At 41.4% G+C, this 14,662-nt stretch overlaps 2 long non-coding RNA genes across 2 annotated transcripts; both read right to left on the bottom strand.

The window, feature by feature from the left end:
* Positions 1–2,991: 2,991 nt before the first annotated feature.
* On the bottom strand, positions 2,992–3,989 carry LOC309502693. The gene is made up of 2 exons (XR_014207374.1): positions 3,730–3,989; positions 2,992–3,217 (listed from the first exon to the last, which is right to left on the bottom strand). It is a non-coding gene; the product is annotated as an uncharacterized lncRNA (long non-coding RNA).
* Positions 3,990–3,991: 2 nt separating this feature from the next.
* Positions 3,992–6,987, bottom strand: LOC309502692. Its single transcript, XR_014207373.1, has 8 exons — positions 6,258–6,987; positions 5,318–5,516; positions 5,119–5,168; positions 4,628–4,676; positions 4,452–4,523; positions 4,266–4,347; positions 4,143–4,176; positions 3,992–4,059 (listed from the first exon to the last, which is right to left on the bottom strand). It is a non-coding gene; the product is annotated as an uncharacterized lncRNA (long non-coding RNA).
* Positions 6,988–14,662: the final 7,675 nt, after the last annotated feature.

Below are 14,662 nucleotides of genomic sequence, written 5' to 3'. Positions count from 1 at the left end.
TTGTGGCGCTTCTCCAACCACGAGGACAGAGAGGAGGCAGCAGAAATGGAATTCGCCAGTAGAAGAGGTCCCTGCTCAAATGAACATCTTTATTGTGAAAACAGCTAAGATGGCGGCGCACACAGTTGCAGCAGCTCAGTGTCTAACCGGTCGTTGCAATTTATACCTGTTTTTGTACATGACGTTTCTTTTTGCGGCTGAAGGCTTTCCTGGAGGCTTTGGAGGTTCGGCTGCAGGCTTTCCTGGAGGCTTCGGAGGTTCGGCTGCAGGCTTCGGGGGTTTGGCTGCAGGGTTCACTGGCAGTTCGTCTGAAGGCTCCGGCGGTTCGGTAGAAGGCTCCGGCAGTTCAGCAGAAGGCTCCGGTAGTTCGGTAGAAGGCTCCGGCAGTTCGGCGGAAGGCTTCACTGGAGGCTTAGGAGGTTCAGCTGCAGGCTTTCCTGGAGGCTTTCCTGGAGGCTTTGGAGGTTCGGCTGCAGGCTTTCCTGGAGGCTTTCCTGGAGGTTTGGCTGCAGGCTTTCCTGGAGGCTTTGGAGGTTCGGCTGCAGGCTTTCTTGGAGGCTTTCCTGGAGGTTCGGCTGCAGGCTTTCCTGGATGGATACAGATAGTCAACTTTAGTCAGTCCGTTAAGAGGCATTCAGTCTCAGAAACAGCACAAAACCCAAATACCAAGTTTTACTCCTCTTAATTATTAATCATGATCGTATTAATTAATTTTGTAAAGCCATCCTGTGCTTTAAACCATGCTATTGGGTGAATTTCTTTTACATTGATAACGATTAGTTATAAAACAAGACAAACTGAAATGAGGAAGCTGACCCAAACACTAATATAATAACATAAATACCTGCAAATGGATCCATACACTGATGTCCACATCCATTGTAGCAGCATTTCTCATTGTTCGGACAGTCACTGTCATAGGAACACAACTCTGCACACATTCCTGCTCCAAAATTTGTGCTTGGACACTCCCCTGCCTTTGCTGTTATAGAGACACATGACAGAAACCACGTTTAGTTCAATGTGTTACTTGCGGTTTCTTTGCAATTATTTGTAAAACTTACTAGCAATTCCTGAGTGAAAACATTTTTTCAGGGTTTTTTTCTGGAAGACGTATAGCATGCATCAATAATTAGAACTCACTGAAAACAGGCGGCACACAAGCGGGCCCACAGGGAAATTTACAGCATTTGTGTCCTCCAGAGCAGTCTCTATCAGAAGTGCATCCTCGTCGGGAGGGCACGACCGTCAGCGTCGCCGGACACTGACCAGACACTACAGAAGAGGATTCAAGAGGATCATTAGGGGAGACCAGGAAGTGCTGTAATAGTTTGCTTCAGCATTTGCAAGTCAGGGGTTTTGCAATGTGTGTCAAACTTTATAATAATATTCACACATTTATCTGCTTCAATTCAAGTAGCTTAGAAATCTACCATTTTTCACTAAACTGCATCAATCGGTTTCAAAGACTGAGAGTGCAGTTACAACCTACCCTACTGTAGTAGAGTGAGTAATAGTGCAATGCTGATAGAAAGCATGGACATTTATTCATTTAGCTGACGCTTTTATACAAAGCGACTTACAATTGCTATATGCATGGACATCGGTTAATATGTTGTATACAAATTTACTGGTGTACATCTTCAAAAATGATGCCATCCCCATGACCACCCTCTTTTCCTTAAGCATTTTAAGAAGCTACTCAACAGAAAACAAATTTAGAAACCCACTATGTATGTAAAATGCAGAGTTATCACTTATAATTAACTCCCCATGTTATATTGTAGGCTTATGCATTTCATAAAAAAAAAAAAAAAAAAAAATTTAGGCAAAAGTTTAAACTCAGGATTGATACAGTCCGGTAACAATTTTGTAGCCATATTATAACACTAATGTTCTTGTTTTACAGTAAACAAAAATGCCTATTAGTGATTATATGGGTTTTACTTGTACAATGAAAAATGCATAAACTTATGAGAGCTTGCATATTTATACTTTGCTTATTATTAAAACTAAACCAACATACAAAGATGAACTTCCACTTGACGTCTGTACTGTATTTTTGTAAGCAGATGTGTCTGAAATCAAATTTTGTAAGGCACTTTATTTATGCACTTCTTCGGGCTGCGTAATGAAGCTAAGAGAACTTCTCACCTACCCAGATAGCAATGAGTCGGCGGCCCACCGTCGGCGCTCCGGCGGCAGTAGAAGCGGCAGAACGGCGACATCGCAAACACGTTGGACGGCGCACCGCCGGCGGCAGCCGCTTTTTAAAAGCGGCAGCCGCCTTCCTACCGCCTTCGTTCCGCGGCCGGCCCGCGGGCCAACCGCCGTCCCGCCGCCTTTATATTGAAGGCGGCCCTTCCGCGGCCCGCCGGAGGCTAGCGCTATTTTCGAGCGATCTGCCGCCGCTTATTCTGGCTATATATAATATTTAATATTTATAGCATGCAGTTTATCAAGAATAATGATTGCTCAAACCAGACAAAAATCCATTTGGCATTTTTATTCCACATTTCAAAGTACATTAACTGTCACTTAAACAAGATGTGTCAGATCACTGAAACATAACAGAAAAATAAATAAATCAATATACTAACATGCAGGTTTCTTATTAAATTTTGGTAAAAAAACAAAACAAAAACAAAAAACAGCCTTACAAGCAAATTACAACTCTTACAATAATTGTTCATATAAAGAGGACAGCTCTAGGGTGAAAAATATTACCTGTAAACATTATGACAAGTAAAGAGAATACTTGATACGAAATAATGTGCAGGATACCAAATAAATCAAAGTATGACATCACATTTACAAGCCATTTCTAACAATAGGTTAAGTGGTAGTAATTTATAGTAAAGCTCTGGAGTAGAATAGACCATTATAGCTGCAATGCTGACCTGTGGCACAAGGACTTACAAGCATTATTTGAAAAAAGAAAAAAAAGAAAGTAATTTCCACAGTTAGTGAGTATAGTGTGACACTTCTGACTTCTTTAGGGGTCTTGATGTTACTGACTGCAAGATAAAGAAAGGATTCCAGTTGTCAGTGATTCTGGGGTGTCAGTAGTCAGCCTAAGTGGTCGGCTGTGGGTCCCTCTCAGCTGTGCGGTGCCTTTTTCTGCCTTCACGGTCAGATGCTCCTTTCAGGTAACGCGAAACGTTAACCTAGACCGCTTCATCAGTGGCATCCTGGGTTGCCAGGTTCTTCCGGATGGCTAATTTAGAATATACAGATCTGTCATTTCATTTGAATTGCATGAGGCCATACACATCTACTTAAATATAATAAAAAAAATATCCAACTTACTTTGAACAATGGTCTAAAGCAGTGGTTCTCAATTCCAGTCCTCGTGACCCACTGCTCTGCACATTTTGTATGTCTCCCTTATTTAACAGACCTGAACCAGATCATCAGCTCATTAGGAGAGACTCCATGAACTGAACTGAGTGTGTCAGATAAGAGAGACATACAAAAAGTGCAGAGCAGTGGGTCCCGAGGACTGGAATTGAGAACCACTGGTCTAAAGGAACATGTCTCTAAAACATTCTTTATCCCCTACACCGAGCTGAAAATCCAAAAAAGTGTTACAAATTACATTTCTCTGAAGCTTCTCATAAATAAATAAAAAATGTGAAAGGCTAAGGATTCAGACTGTAATATATGCAGTTTACAATCTTAAATTTTACTTTTTAGATTACTCTATGGCGTTATAATCAGCAAACTTACAAATTGTTCCTGGAGCTTTTTATCCTGCTTCAAACTGTTGTCAAGACACGGCAAATCTTCCTGGGTGTGTAGGGGGAGTAACAGATCCCCTGACAGGGATAACTCCAACATCGCCAAACTCTGCAAGACGTCACAGCATAAGGGTCTGATCTGCACCTACAGGGTTTCCCAGAATAAAATAGTCAGTCCTGGTCCCTCAACTACTAAACTATGACATTTATATCTAGGTCTACTACATGTACAGGTAGCCCCAGTGGGAATTAAACGTCTTCAACATTGTTTGTTGAACTTGCTTCACCTGCTCTTGAAGTGAGCCGCTGTCATCCAAAGCTACAAAATGAAAGGCATATGGTCATTTTGGACTTACATCACACACAAAAAAGTACAATTTAAGAAACAGTGCAAGTTCTCACCTGCTCGTGCATTGCTTTCCCTCAGGGCTTGGTTCTACATTTTAAAAATAAAACAAACAACTAAAGGCACTATTTGCAATACTGTTAAAACACTGGACATTAAGACATAGGGCTAGAATATACCTTCACAGCTGAAAACTTCATGCTTGACACGAGATGCCATTGGAGTACAAGGGCCAACAATAGAGCAATGACTTTCTCCCTCCTATTGATAATCATTGACATGTAAAAATATGTTTGAAGTTATTGCATACATTTAATGAATTGGACTTAAATGTAACACTTAGTTAAGCGCAACGTATTACATACCTCCAGAGTTTTCACCCATATGCTGCCAGGGTAAATTTGCTGCCGGGGGAGTAAAGCTTAGTACTTGATGAGCTGGGGGAGCAAACATAACAGCTTTCATTTCAATGCAGAGTATTGCATATTCAGTAATGAAACAATAATTGAACTGTGCAAAACTAATGGAATGTACAACACACCTCAACACCTTTCATCCAGAAACTGCTGCAGCGAATCCCATCAAGTGTCCTAGTGAAAAACAGATTATGATTAAAGGATTCATCATCTTAAAGTCAGCATGAAATCAAATTTTACAATTTGTATTTTTATATGTAATATTGTAGTGTTTATGTAAATGATTCATCTGTGCACTTCATTTTTTATTCATGTACCCTTATAATATTTAATCAAATACGTTACCCTTCCCTCCCCCCTCGAAACGACTTCTCTTCCGGTCATGTGCAATGGCGTGAGGGCGTAGCAACTCCCCTCAAACCATTAGTCTGCTATAAGCAGAGATGGAGAGGAGGAGCGCTAGAGTAAAACCCTGCTCCTCTATTCAATATTCCCTTTCACTTGGAAATACGTCACAACACTGGAGAAAAGTCGTTTGTAACTTCCAGTTCATGCCAACTTTAAATAGAAGCAATAGTTTCCAAGACAAAAAAACTTCACAAATAACATCACTTACTTGTACTCAAACTCTTGGCGGATTCTGGATTACTGGGGAGAAACCTGGTTCTAAGAAAGAGGAAACAGAAATTTGATGATAATAATAATAATAATAATAATAATAATGAATGAAAGATTCCGCTATCCACAATAAACAGACAAATAAATTACACAGATGAAATAAAGGAAAATCAAATGTACAAGTCAGACCCATTTACCTGCTCCCTTCATGAACTTAAAATGATGTTTCTCCCAGGTGCTGTGTGGAGGTGTGCAGCGGATGGCTAAATTGTTCCTTTGTCTTTTTTGCGGAGGTTAAATGGGGGCCAGTGGCACATGCCCTTCGCTGAGCCACTCTTGTGGAACCACTGCAAATGGCAGATCCTCCTTGTTGATAAACTGAACAATGTGAAGCATCTAAAATAGAAGAAACATTAGCATAAAGTATACTTTTTGATAAAAAAAATTTCAGGCAAAATCAACAACATTAAAATGCTCACACCTTCGAAAAAGCAGTAATTTTCACAAATGGATCAACAGAAAACCATGTTCAGACAAACAAAATCATATAAAAAACCTATATACATCGTTATTTTTGTAAGAAAACACCAAAAGTTAAACTATAGTCTTTCTAGATGTAAAGTTTGGCTACCTACTGTAGCTAGATACATTTAACATGTAACGTTAGAAAATGCTTGAACTCAGTGTGTAAAAAAGGTGAAACAGCATGTGGTAGCGAACACTGTAATATAGACTAGCAGCATAATCATGTTTAGTTAGAAAACAACACAAGTTATACTGATCAGTCTTTCTTGTCGTGAAGATTTTGCTAACGTTACCATTCCCACCGTAGTTCAGGAACTGTAACGTTAGTTAATTCGACTGACCAATACTATCTTAAACCACATGTACTCACACTTGTATAAACATACATAACAGTTAAACATACTTAGAAGAAGAAAAAAACTCAACGCCAGGAAGAAACTAAGTAACGTTAGCCTAGCTATGGCGGAAGCATGGCGGAAACTTTGCAAACAAGGCTAACTTACTTTAGCTTGACTAGTTAGGCAAGAACAGATTTTAAGAAGAAGAACTAAAAACAATGTAAAAAATGAACATAGTAATATTGCGTTAAACAAAAAGGAAAAATGTACTTACTTAAAAGATCGTATATTTCCTCTCTCCAAATACTGAAACCGTGTGACGAGACGAGTAAATCTGCTTCAGTTTTTTAGGTGCTGCCCCTCTCGACCGGTGGAGGTACTTCTCTGTTTGTGCTTTAACACTTTCTTAAACATTTGTACAGGTCGCAAAACTCGCAATTGCAAACTGCAAAGTAATCCCTTATACATGTAAAATGTAAAATAAATTAAAAATTGAGCTTGTAAAACAATGAAAGACATAACCACAATTTCCTGGAGTGACAGAGAGACAAAATATTTATAAATATTTCACTTTATCCTTCAGGTCAAAACAGGGATTTTCATGTTTCTCATAGACATTACCATGGTTGCAAATTAATAAAAAAAATATAAAGCAAACCCAAGATTTTGGCCAAGTTGCAGATGTCTTTCACTGTTCACTGATTTCAAGCATTGGTGAAAAATCTAACTTCATCCATTTATTCTGCTAAATTGTTCATACCATGAATGAAATATTTATTTTAAAAACTAATCAGAATCAGAAAGATATTTATTGCCAAGTAAGTTTTACAAAAGGAATTCTTTTTGGTCTATTGGTGCATCTCAAATTGTGCATAAATCAAAGAAATGTAAAGAATTGTCACCTTAAGTGAATAAAATAATTCTATATATTTTACATATTATCGCTTCAGAGTTTCAAAGTAATTTAAATGTAATTTCCTAAACCTTATCATGGAATCAGAGTAAAATCTGTTATAACCCCTAATGGCTTTGGAGCAACAACAAAAATGTATATAATTCACATAATAATTATAATCGCTTTAAATGTGAAAAGTAGTTAAGATGCTGTCAGTTTCACTCATGGCTGGTCGATTTCAAAGCGTCTTGCCGCCAGCCGGCCGCGGTTCATTTAGACGGCGGCAACCGCCAGAGAGAATGAAGTCGGCGGCCCGGCGGCTGTTCGCCGGCGGCATCTCGCAAGAAATGGGAGTGACGTATTCGGCGGCAAACGTTTCATCGCCGCCAGCGGGACGCACCTATAGCCGACAGCTTGGGGCCGGCGGCAAAAAGAAGCCGTGCCGATATTTTTTGCTATCTGGGTAGGACTCCAGCGTCTGTTGTGCTCAAACAAGCAGACAGACACAATAAAACAGCACTAAACGAGCAGTACACTTGAGCTGTCATCCTCTCGACCTGCAATCTCAAAATCAACTCTGCTGGAAGATGCACTGAATTAGTGAGTCAGGAGGGGCAGACAGCAAGTACCACAAAACTACAAAGAAAAACCCCTGTTGCTGCACAAAACATCAGCTGAGTCCCACAACAAACGCTATCAAAAGAGTTTAAAACACTTTTTGAAAATGCGTTTTTAAAGATCCAATTGGGGGCCTGGGTAACTCCAACCCTAATGAAAATCACTTGCCTGTAGCTTTCTAATATAGCCTAATCTTGAAGACCTTGATTAGCTTGTTCAGGTGTGTTTGATTAGGGTTGGATGTCGTAATAATTACCGTAATTAGGAGATGATTGGTTGTTTTTATGGCAACACTATCAACGGCAAATTAATCTGCAGTGGTCAGGTGGTACAGCGATCACGTGGTACAAGTCGGAGTTCTACCACAAGTTACAAGTTGTAATTATGGCTAAACTCCTACACCTAAACTCTCCAGGAAATGGATCTCTACTGGAGACTGGCATAAATCTGCATTGAACATCAAGAGACACAGGGGCATGTCTAGAATTTGAATCAGAATTTTTCAATTGCTGATTGATTTGCGATGTGAATCCATGCAAGTAATTATGAATGAAAACAATGTTTCCAGCCACTGTAGTGAAAATAGGGGGAATACACAGCCGTGGTTATATCATTGCCAATTTAATATTGGATGGTTTCATATGGATTGCATAATCAGATAATATTTGTTCACTCAAGCTTTCTATAGACATATTTCTTATCGTGACCGAGGCAAGTAGCCTATAGAGTTTTGGTTCATTTCTGTGACGGAGACCGAGACGGCAGAAAGCGCACCCTGTTTGTTTGCTTTATTTGACAAAAGTACAACATTTAATTGTTATTATGAGTGTACATAAATAAAAGTTTGTTCGCGTTTGTCGAACGCTAATTTAACATGCCCGAAATAAAATCAGATTTCAGAAGAATTCGTAGCGCCACTCGGACAGGTGTGCCAAAACACTTATTTATAAACTAACGACGTCTTCACCTACACAAAAACCTGCTCACTTCAGGCTTGAAAAGAGATGTGGGTTGCCCAATTTTCCGTGTTAGAGAAAAAAGCAGCTCGTACAAAGCTCCTGGATGTCACAAACAGACAAAGTGACAAGGAGCCACGTAGTCGGCAGGGTTCGAACCTGCGCGGGGAGACCCCAATGGATTTCGAGTCCATCGCCTTAACCTCTCGGCCACGACTACTCCTGCCAGTGAGTCACATGCTATTTTCATTTCTGGATTTGAGCATCAGAGAACACCGGGGCCAACCATCAATGTGGATGTGAGCAGCAGAGGATCAACCCGGCAAAAGTATTGTGTTGGCAAAAAGGAGTTCAACGACGTCTTCGCCTACACGAAAAGACTGCCATGATCCGGATTTGGACTGGGGATGCTGCGGGCATGTATCATTGTATCTTTAAATGCCAAAAGCAACCCTTCTCTTGCTTTTTGAAATCACTTCCTTTTTTTGTATTTTGTCTGATGATTAAATTACCCCTATGTAAGTTGCTCTTACATAGGGGTGTACCCTCTTACCCTCTTTACTGTTGCTTAGTGATTTTTGCGCTCTTTAGCTACGGCAGTTAACGCTTACTTCCGGCTGCCGTTGCCGTTCCATCAGCAGCTGTTTCTTAAAGTCCCTAGTAACAGCAGGCAAAACAACACCAAATGCTGTGAAATAACCCTGCCACATCTTATCTTGAAGAGGAAGACCACCTCCCTCAAAGGCTGGGAAGAGCACAGCAAGAGATTAGGGAAGGTCTGCAACAAACCTTCGCCCGGACAGGGGTCTTGATCCCTGGACCCTCAGATTTAAAGTCTGATGCTCTACCATTTGAGCTAGTCGGGCTTTTGCCGGGGAACAGCCACCCTAGGGATATAACAGCACTTTCTCCTTAAAGTGTTCATGCTTTGTCAGCTTAAAGTTTGTGGCATTAAAGGATGAAGACCACAATTTATAAAGGGACGAGAGAGATAGGCTGCTCCTTCCAAAGCTAGGAACACTGACATTGAAAGAGTGGAGTTTTTTTTTTTTTTTTTTTCATGGCATGTTGCTAACTCTAAGGTGGTTTAGACAAACGAGCAATTGGGACATAATGAGTAGGTTTCTGTTTGACTTTTCTAAGACAGAACGAATGCAACATTTCAAAACACTAATATCCAAGATTTTCCATAAAATATAATGCGGCGACTCTTGAGCTGCACAACGTGAAGGCCGTGAAGTTGTCGGGGGATGCCAAAGCCATTGCTCCGACAGCCTGAATAGAATGGCCAAAATCACAGATGATCTGGGCCTTTTGAAACGATGCCCACTTCAGGCTTGAAAAGAGCCCAATTTCCGTGTTAGAAAAAACTAAAAGCAGCTTGTATAAAGATCCTGGATGTCACAACTAGACACAGTGACAAGGAGCCACGTAGTCAGCAGGATTCGAACCTGCGCGGGGAGACCCCAATGGATTTCAAGTCCATCGCCTTAACCTCTCGGCCATGACTACTCCTGCCAGTATGTCAGATGCTGTTTTCTTTTCTGGATGTGAGCAGCAGAGGATGAACAGCCCCCTCAAATACTGGAAAGAGGACAACAAGTGATTAGGGGACGTCTGCAACAAACTGTCTGACCTTCACCCAAACAGGGACTTGAACCCTGGACCCTCAGATTAAAAGTCTAATGCTCTACCGACTGAGCTATCCTTGGCTTTTACCAGGGAATAACCAACATATATTTAGAAAGCCAACTCTTGACTGTTAACAGTTCAAGACTCAGAATTAATCAGACTCTTATTAATATTGAACTAAAATGCTTCAGAATGCAGAAGACTATTGGTCAATAGGCAATACTGGTTGAAACTTCACATCCTATAGCAATCAATAACAGAATTCTTCATCCAATCATTGCATTTGGATTCAGACGTTTCCATGTCAACACTACAACGCCGAAATGAATCTGCATCAGTCAGGTGGTACAACTAGAGCACTGCAAGTTGTAATGTTATGCATTTTAGACATGAGGCAATTTAGTGCAGTCTTTCGTCTCGTGACACTTTACAGACTCTGCTGTGTGTTCAAGCGTTTTGAAGGCGTTGCTTTGGAGGGTGGGATCTCATGCATTGATTCCAATGAGCCACTATGCGAGAAAACAGCCAAACTAACACTGGAATACAAAAATCTAATTCCTTGTTTTCCCACTTACAAAAAAAAAAGAAAAAAAAAAAGAGAGGAAGTGGTCTTACAAGTGTGAGATTTATTTGGTGATAAACAGGGAAAACACACCATACATCCAATGGTTAAATCAGCACAGTTAACTGCATGCATAGCCACATTACTTATGGCCAGGACATTGGCCATAAGGGTAAGCTGGCTTTGGCGGTTCGGCTGCAGGCTTCATTGGAGGCTTGGGCGGTTGGGCTGCAGGCTTCACAGGAGGCTTCGGGGGTTCGGCTGCAGGCTTCATTGGAGGCTTCGGGGGTTCGGCTGCAGGCTTCATTGGAGGCTTCGGGGGTTTGGCTGCAGGCTTCGGGGGTTCCACTGGCAGTTCGTCTGAAGGCTCTGGCTCAAGAGGTTCGGTAGAAGGCTCCGGCAGTTCTGTAGAAGGCTCCGGTAGTTCGGTAGAAGGCTCTGGCTCAGGTAGTTCGGCTGAAGGCTTTCCTGGAGGCTTTGGAGGTTTGGCTGCAGGCTTTCCTGGAGGTTCAGCTGCAGGCTTTCCTGGAGGCTTTGGAGGTTCGGCTGAAGGCTTTCCTGGAGGCTTTGGAGGTTCGGCTGAAGGCTTTCCTGGAGGCTTCGGCGGTTCGGCTGCAGGCTTTCCTGGAGGCTTCGGCGGTTCGGCTGCAGGCTTTCCTGGAGGCTTCGGCGGTTCGGCTGCAGGCTTCATTGGAGGCTTCGGGGGTTTGGCTGCAGGGTTCACTGGCAGTTCGTCTGAAGGCTCCGGCGGTTCGGTAGAAGGCTCCGGCAGTTCAGCAGAAGGCTCCGGTAGTTCGGTAGAAGGCTCCGGCAGTTCGGCGGAAGGCTTCACTGGAGGCTTAGGAGGTTCAGCTGCAGGCTTTCCTGGAGGCTTTCCTGGAGGCTTTGGAGGTTCGGCTGCAGGCTTTCCTGGAGGCTTTCCTGGAGGTTCGGCTGCAGGCTTTCCTGGAGGCTTTGGAGGTTCGGCTGCAGGCTTTCTTGGAGGCTTTCCTGGAGGTTCGGCTGCAGGCTTTCCTGGATGGATACAGATAGTCAACTTTAGTCAGTCCGTTAAGAGGCATTCAGTCTCAGAAACAGCACAAAACCCAAATACCAAGTTTTACTCCTCTTAATTATTAATCATGATCGTATTAATTAATTTTGTAAAGCCATCCTGTGCTTTAAACCATGCTATTGGGTGAATTTCTTTTACATTGATAACGATTAGTTATAAAACAAGACAAACTGAAATGAGGAAGCTGACCCAAACACTAATATAATAACATAAATACCTGCAAATGGATCCATACACTGATGTCCACATCCATTGTAGCAGCATTTCTCATTGTTCGGACAGTCACTGTCATAGGAACACAACTCTGCACACATTCCTGCTCCAAAATTTGTGCTTGGACACTCCCCTGCCTTTGCTGTTATAGAGACACATGACAGAAACCACGTTTAGTTCAATGTGTTACTTGCGGTTTCTTTGCAATTATTTGTAAAACTTACTAGCAATTCCTGAGTGAAAACATTTTTTCAGGGTTTTTTTCTGGAAGACGTATAGCATGCATCAATAATTAGAACTCACTGAAAACAGGCGGCACACAAGCGGGCCCACAGGGAAATTTACAGCATTTGTGTCCTCCAGAGCAGTCTCTATCAGAAGTGCATCCTCGTCGGGAGGGCACGACCGTCAGCGTCGCCGGACACTGACCAGACACTACAGAAGAGGATTCAAGAGGATCATTAGGGGAGACCAGGAAGTGCTGTAATAGTTTGCTTCAGCATTTGCAAGTCAGGGGTTTTGCAATGTGTGTCAAACTTTATAATAATATTCACACATTTATCTGCTTCAATTCAAGTACTGTAGCTTAGAAATCTACCATTTTTCACTAAACTGCATCAATCGGTTTCAAAGACTGAGAGTGCAGTTACAACCTACCCTACTGTAGTAGAGTGAGTAATAGTGCAATGCTGATAGAAAGCATGGACATTTATTCATTTAGCTGACGCTTTTATACAAAGCGACTTACAATTGCTATATGCATGGACATCGGTTAATATGTTGTATACAAATTTACTGGTGTACATCTTCAAAAATGATGCCATCCCCATGACCACCCTCTTTTCCTTAAGCATTTTAAGAAGCTACTCAACAGAAAACAAATTTGGAAACCCACTATGTATGTAAAATGCAGAGTTATCACTTATAATTAACTCCCCATGTTATATTGTAGGCTTATGCATTTCATAAAACAAACAAAAAAAAAAAAAACTTTAGGCAAAAGTTTAAACTCAGGATTGATACAGTCCGGTAACAATTTTGTAGCCATATTATAACACTAATGTTCTTGTTTTACAGTAAACAAAAATGCCTATTAGTGATTATATGGGTTTTACTTGTACAATGAAAAATGCATAAACTTATGAGAGCTTGCATATTTATACTTTGCTTATTATTAAAACTAAACCAACATACAAAGATGAACTTCCACTTGACGTCTGTACTGTATTTTTGTAAGCAGATGTGTCTGAAATCAAATTTTGTAAGGCACTTTATTTATGCACTTCTTCGGGCTGCGTAATGAAGCTAAGAGAACTTCTCACCTAGGACTCCAGCGTCTGTTGTGCTCAAACAAGCAGACAGACACAATAAAACAGCACTAAACGAGCAGTACACTTGAGCTGTCATCCTCTCGACCTGCAATCTCAAAATCAACTCTGCTGGAAGATGCACTGAATTAGTGAGTCAGGAGGGGCAGACAGCAAGTACCACAAAACTACAAAGAAAAACCCCTGTTGCTGCACAAAACATCAGCTGAGTCCCACAACAAACGCTATCAAAAGAGTTTAAAACACTTTTTGAAAATGCGTTTTTAAAGATCCAATTGGGGGCCTGGGTAACTCCAACCCTAATGAAAATCACTTGCCTGTAGCTTTCTAATATAGCCTAATCTTGAAGACCTTGATTAGCTTGTTCAGGTGTGTTTGATTAGGGTTGGATGTCGTAATAATTACCGTAATTAGGAGATGATTGGTTGTTTTTATGGCAACACTATCAACGGCAAATGAATCTGCAGTGGTCAGGTGGTACAGCGATCACGTGGTACAAGTCGGAGTTCTACCACAAGTTACAAGTTGTAATTATGGCTAAACTCCTACACCTAAACTCTCCAGGAAATGGATCTCTACTGGAGACTGGCATAAATCTGCATTGAACATCAAGAGACACAGGGGCATGTCTAGAATTTGAATCAGAATTTTTCAATTGCTGATTGATTTGCGATGTGAATCCATGCAAGTAATTATGAATGAAAACAATGTTTCCAGCCACTGTAGTGAAAATAGGGGGAATACACAGCCGTGGTTATATCATTGCCAATTTAATATTGGATGGTTTCATATGGATTGCATAATCAGATAATATTTGTTCACTCAAGCTTTCTATAGACATATTTCTTATCGTGACCGAGGCAAGTAGCCTATAGAGTTTTGGTTCATTTCTGTGACGGAGACCGAGACGGCAGAAAGCGCACCCTGTTTGTTTGCTTTATTTGACAAAAGTACAACATTTAATTGTTATTATGAGTGTACATAAATAAAAGTTTGTTCGCGTTTGTCGAACGCTAATTTAACATGCCCGAAATAAAATCAGATTTCAGAAGAATTCGTAGCGCCACTCGGACAGGTGTGCCAAAACACTTATTTATAAACTAACGACGTCTTCACCTACACAAAAACCTGCTCACTTCAGGCTTGAAAAGAGATGTGGGTTGCCCAATTTTCCGTGTTAGAGAAAAAAGCAGCTCGTACAAAGCTCCTGGATGTCACAAACAGACAAAGTGACAAGGAGCCACGTAGTCGGCAGGGTTCGAACCTGCGCGGGGAGACCCCAATGGATTTCGAGTCCATCGCCTTAACCTCTCGGCCACGACTACTCCTGCCAGTGAGTCACATGCTATTTTCATTTCTGGATTTGAGCATCAGAGAACACCGGGGCCAACCATCAATGTGGATGTGAGCAGCAGAGGATC

Source organism: Leuciscus leuciscus (assembly GCF_965113295.1).
Source record: "Leuciscus leuciscus genome assembly, chromosome: 7".
In the NCBI taxonomy this organism is placed as follows: domain Eukaryota; kingdom Metazoa; phylum Chordata; class Actinopteri; order Cypriniformes; family Leuciscidae; genus Leuciscus; species Leuciscus leuciscus.
This window is presented reverse-complemented; position numbering and strand designations above follow the sequence as displayed.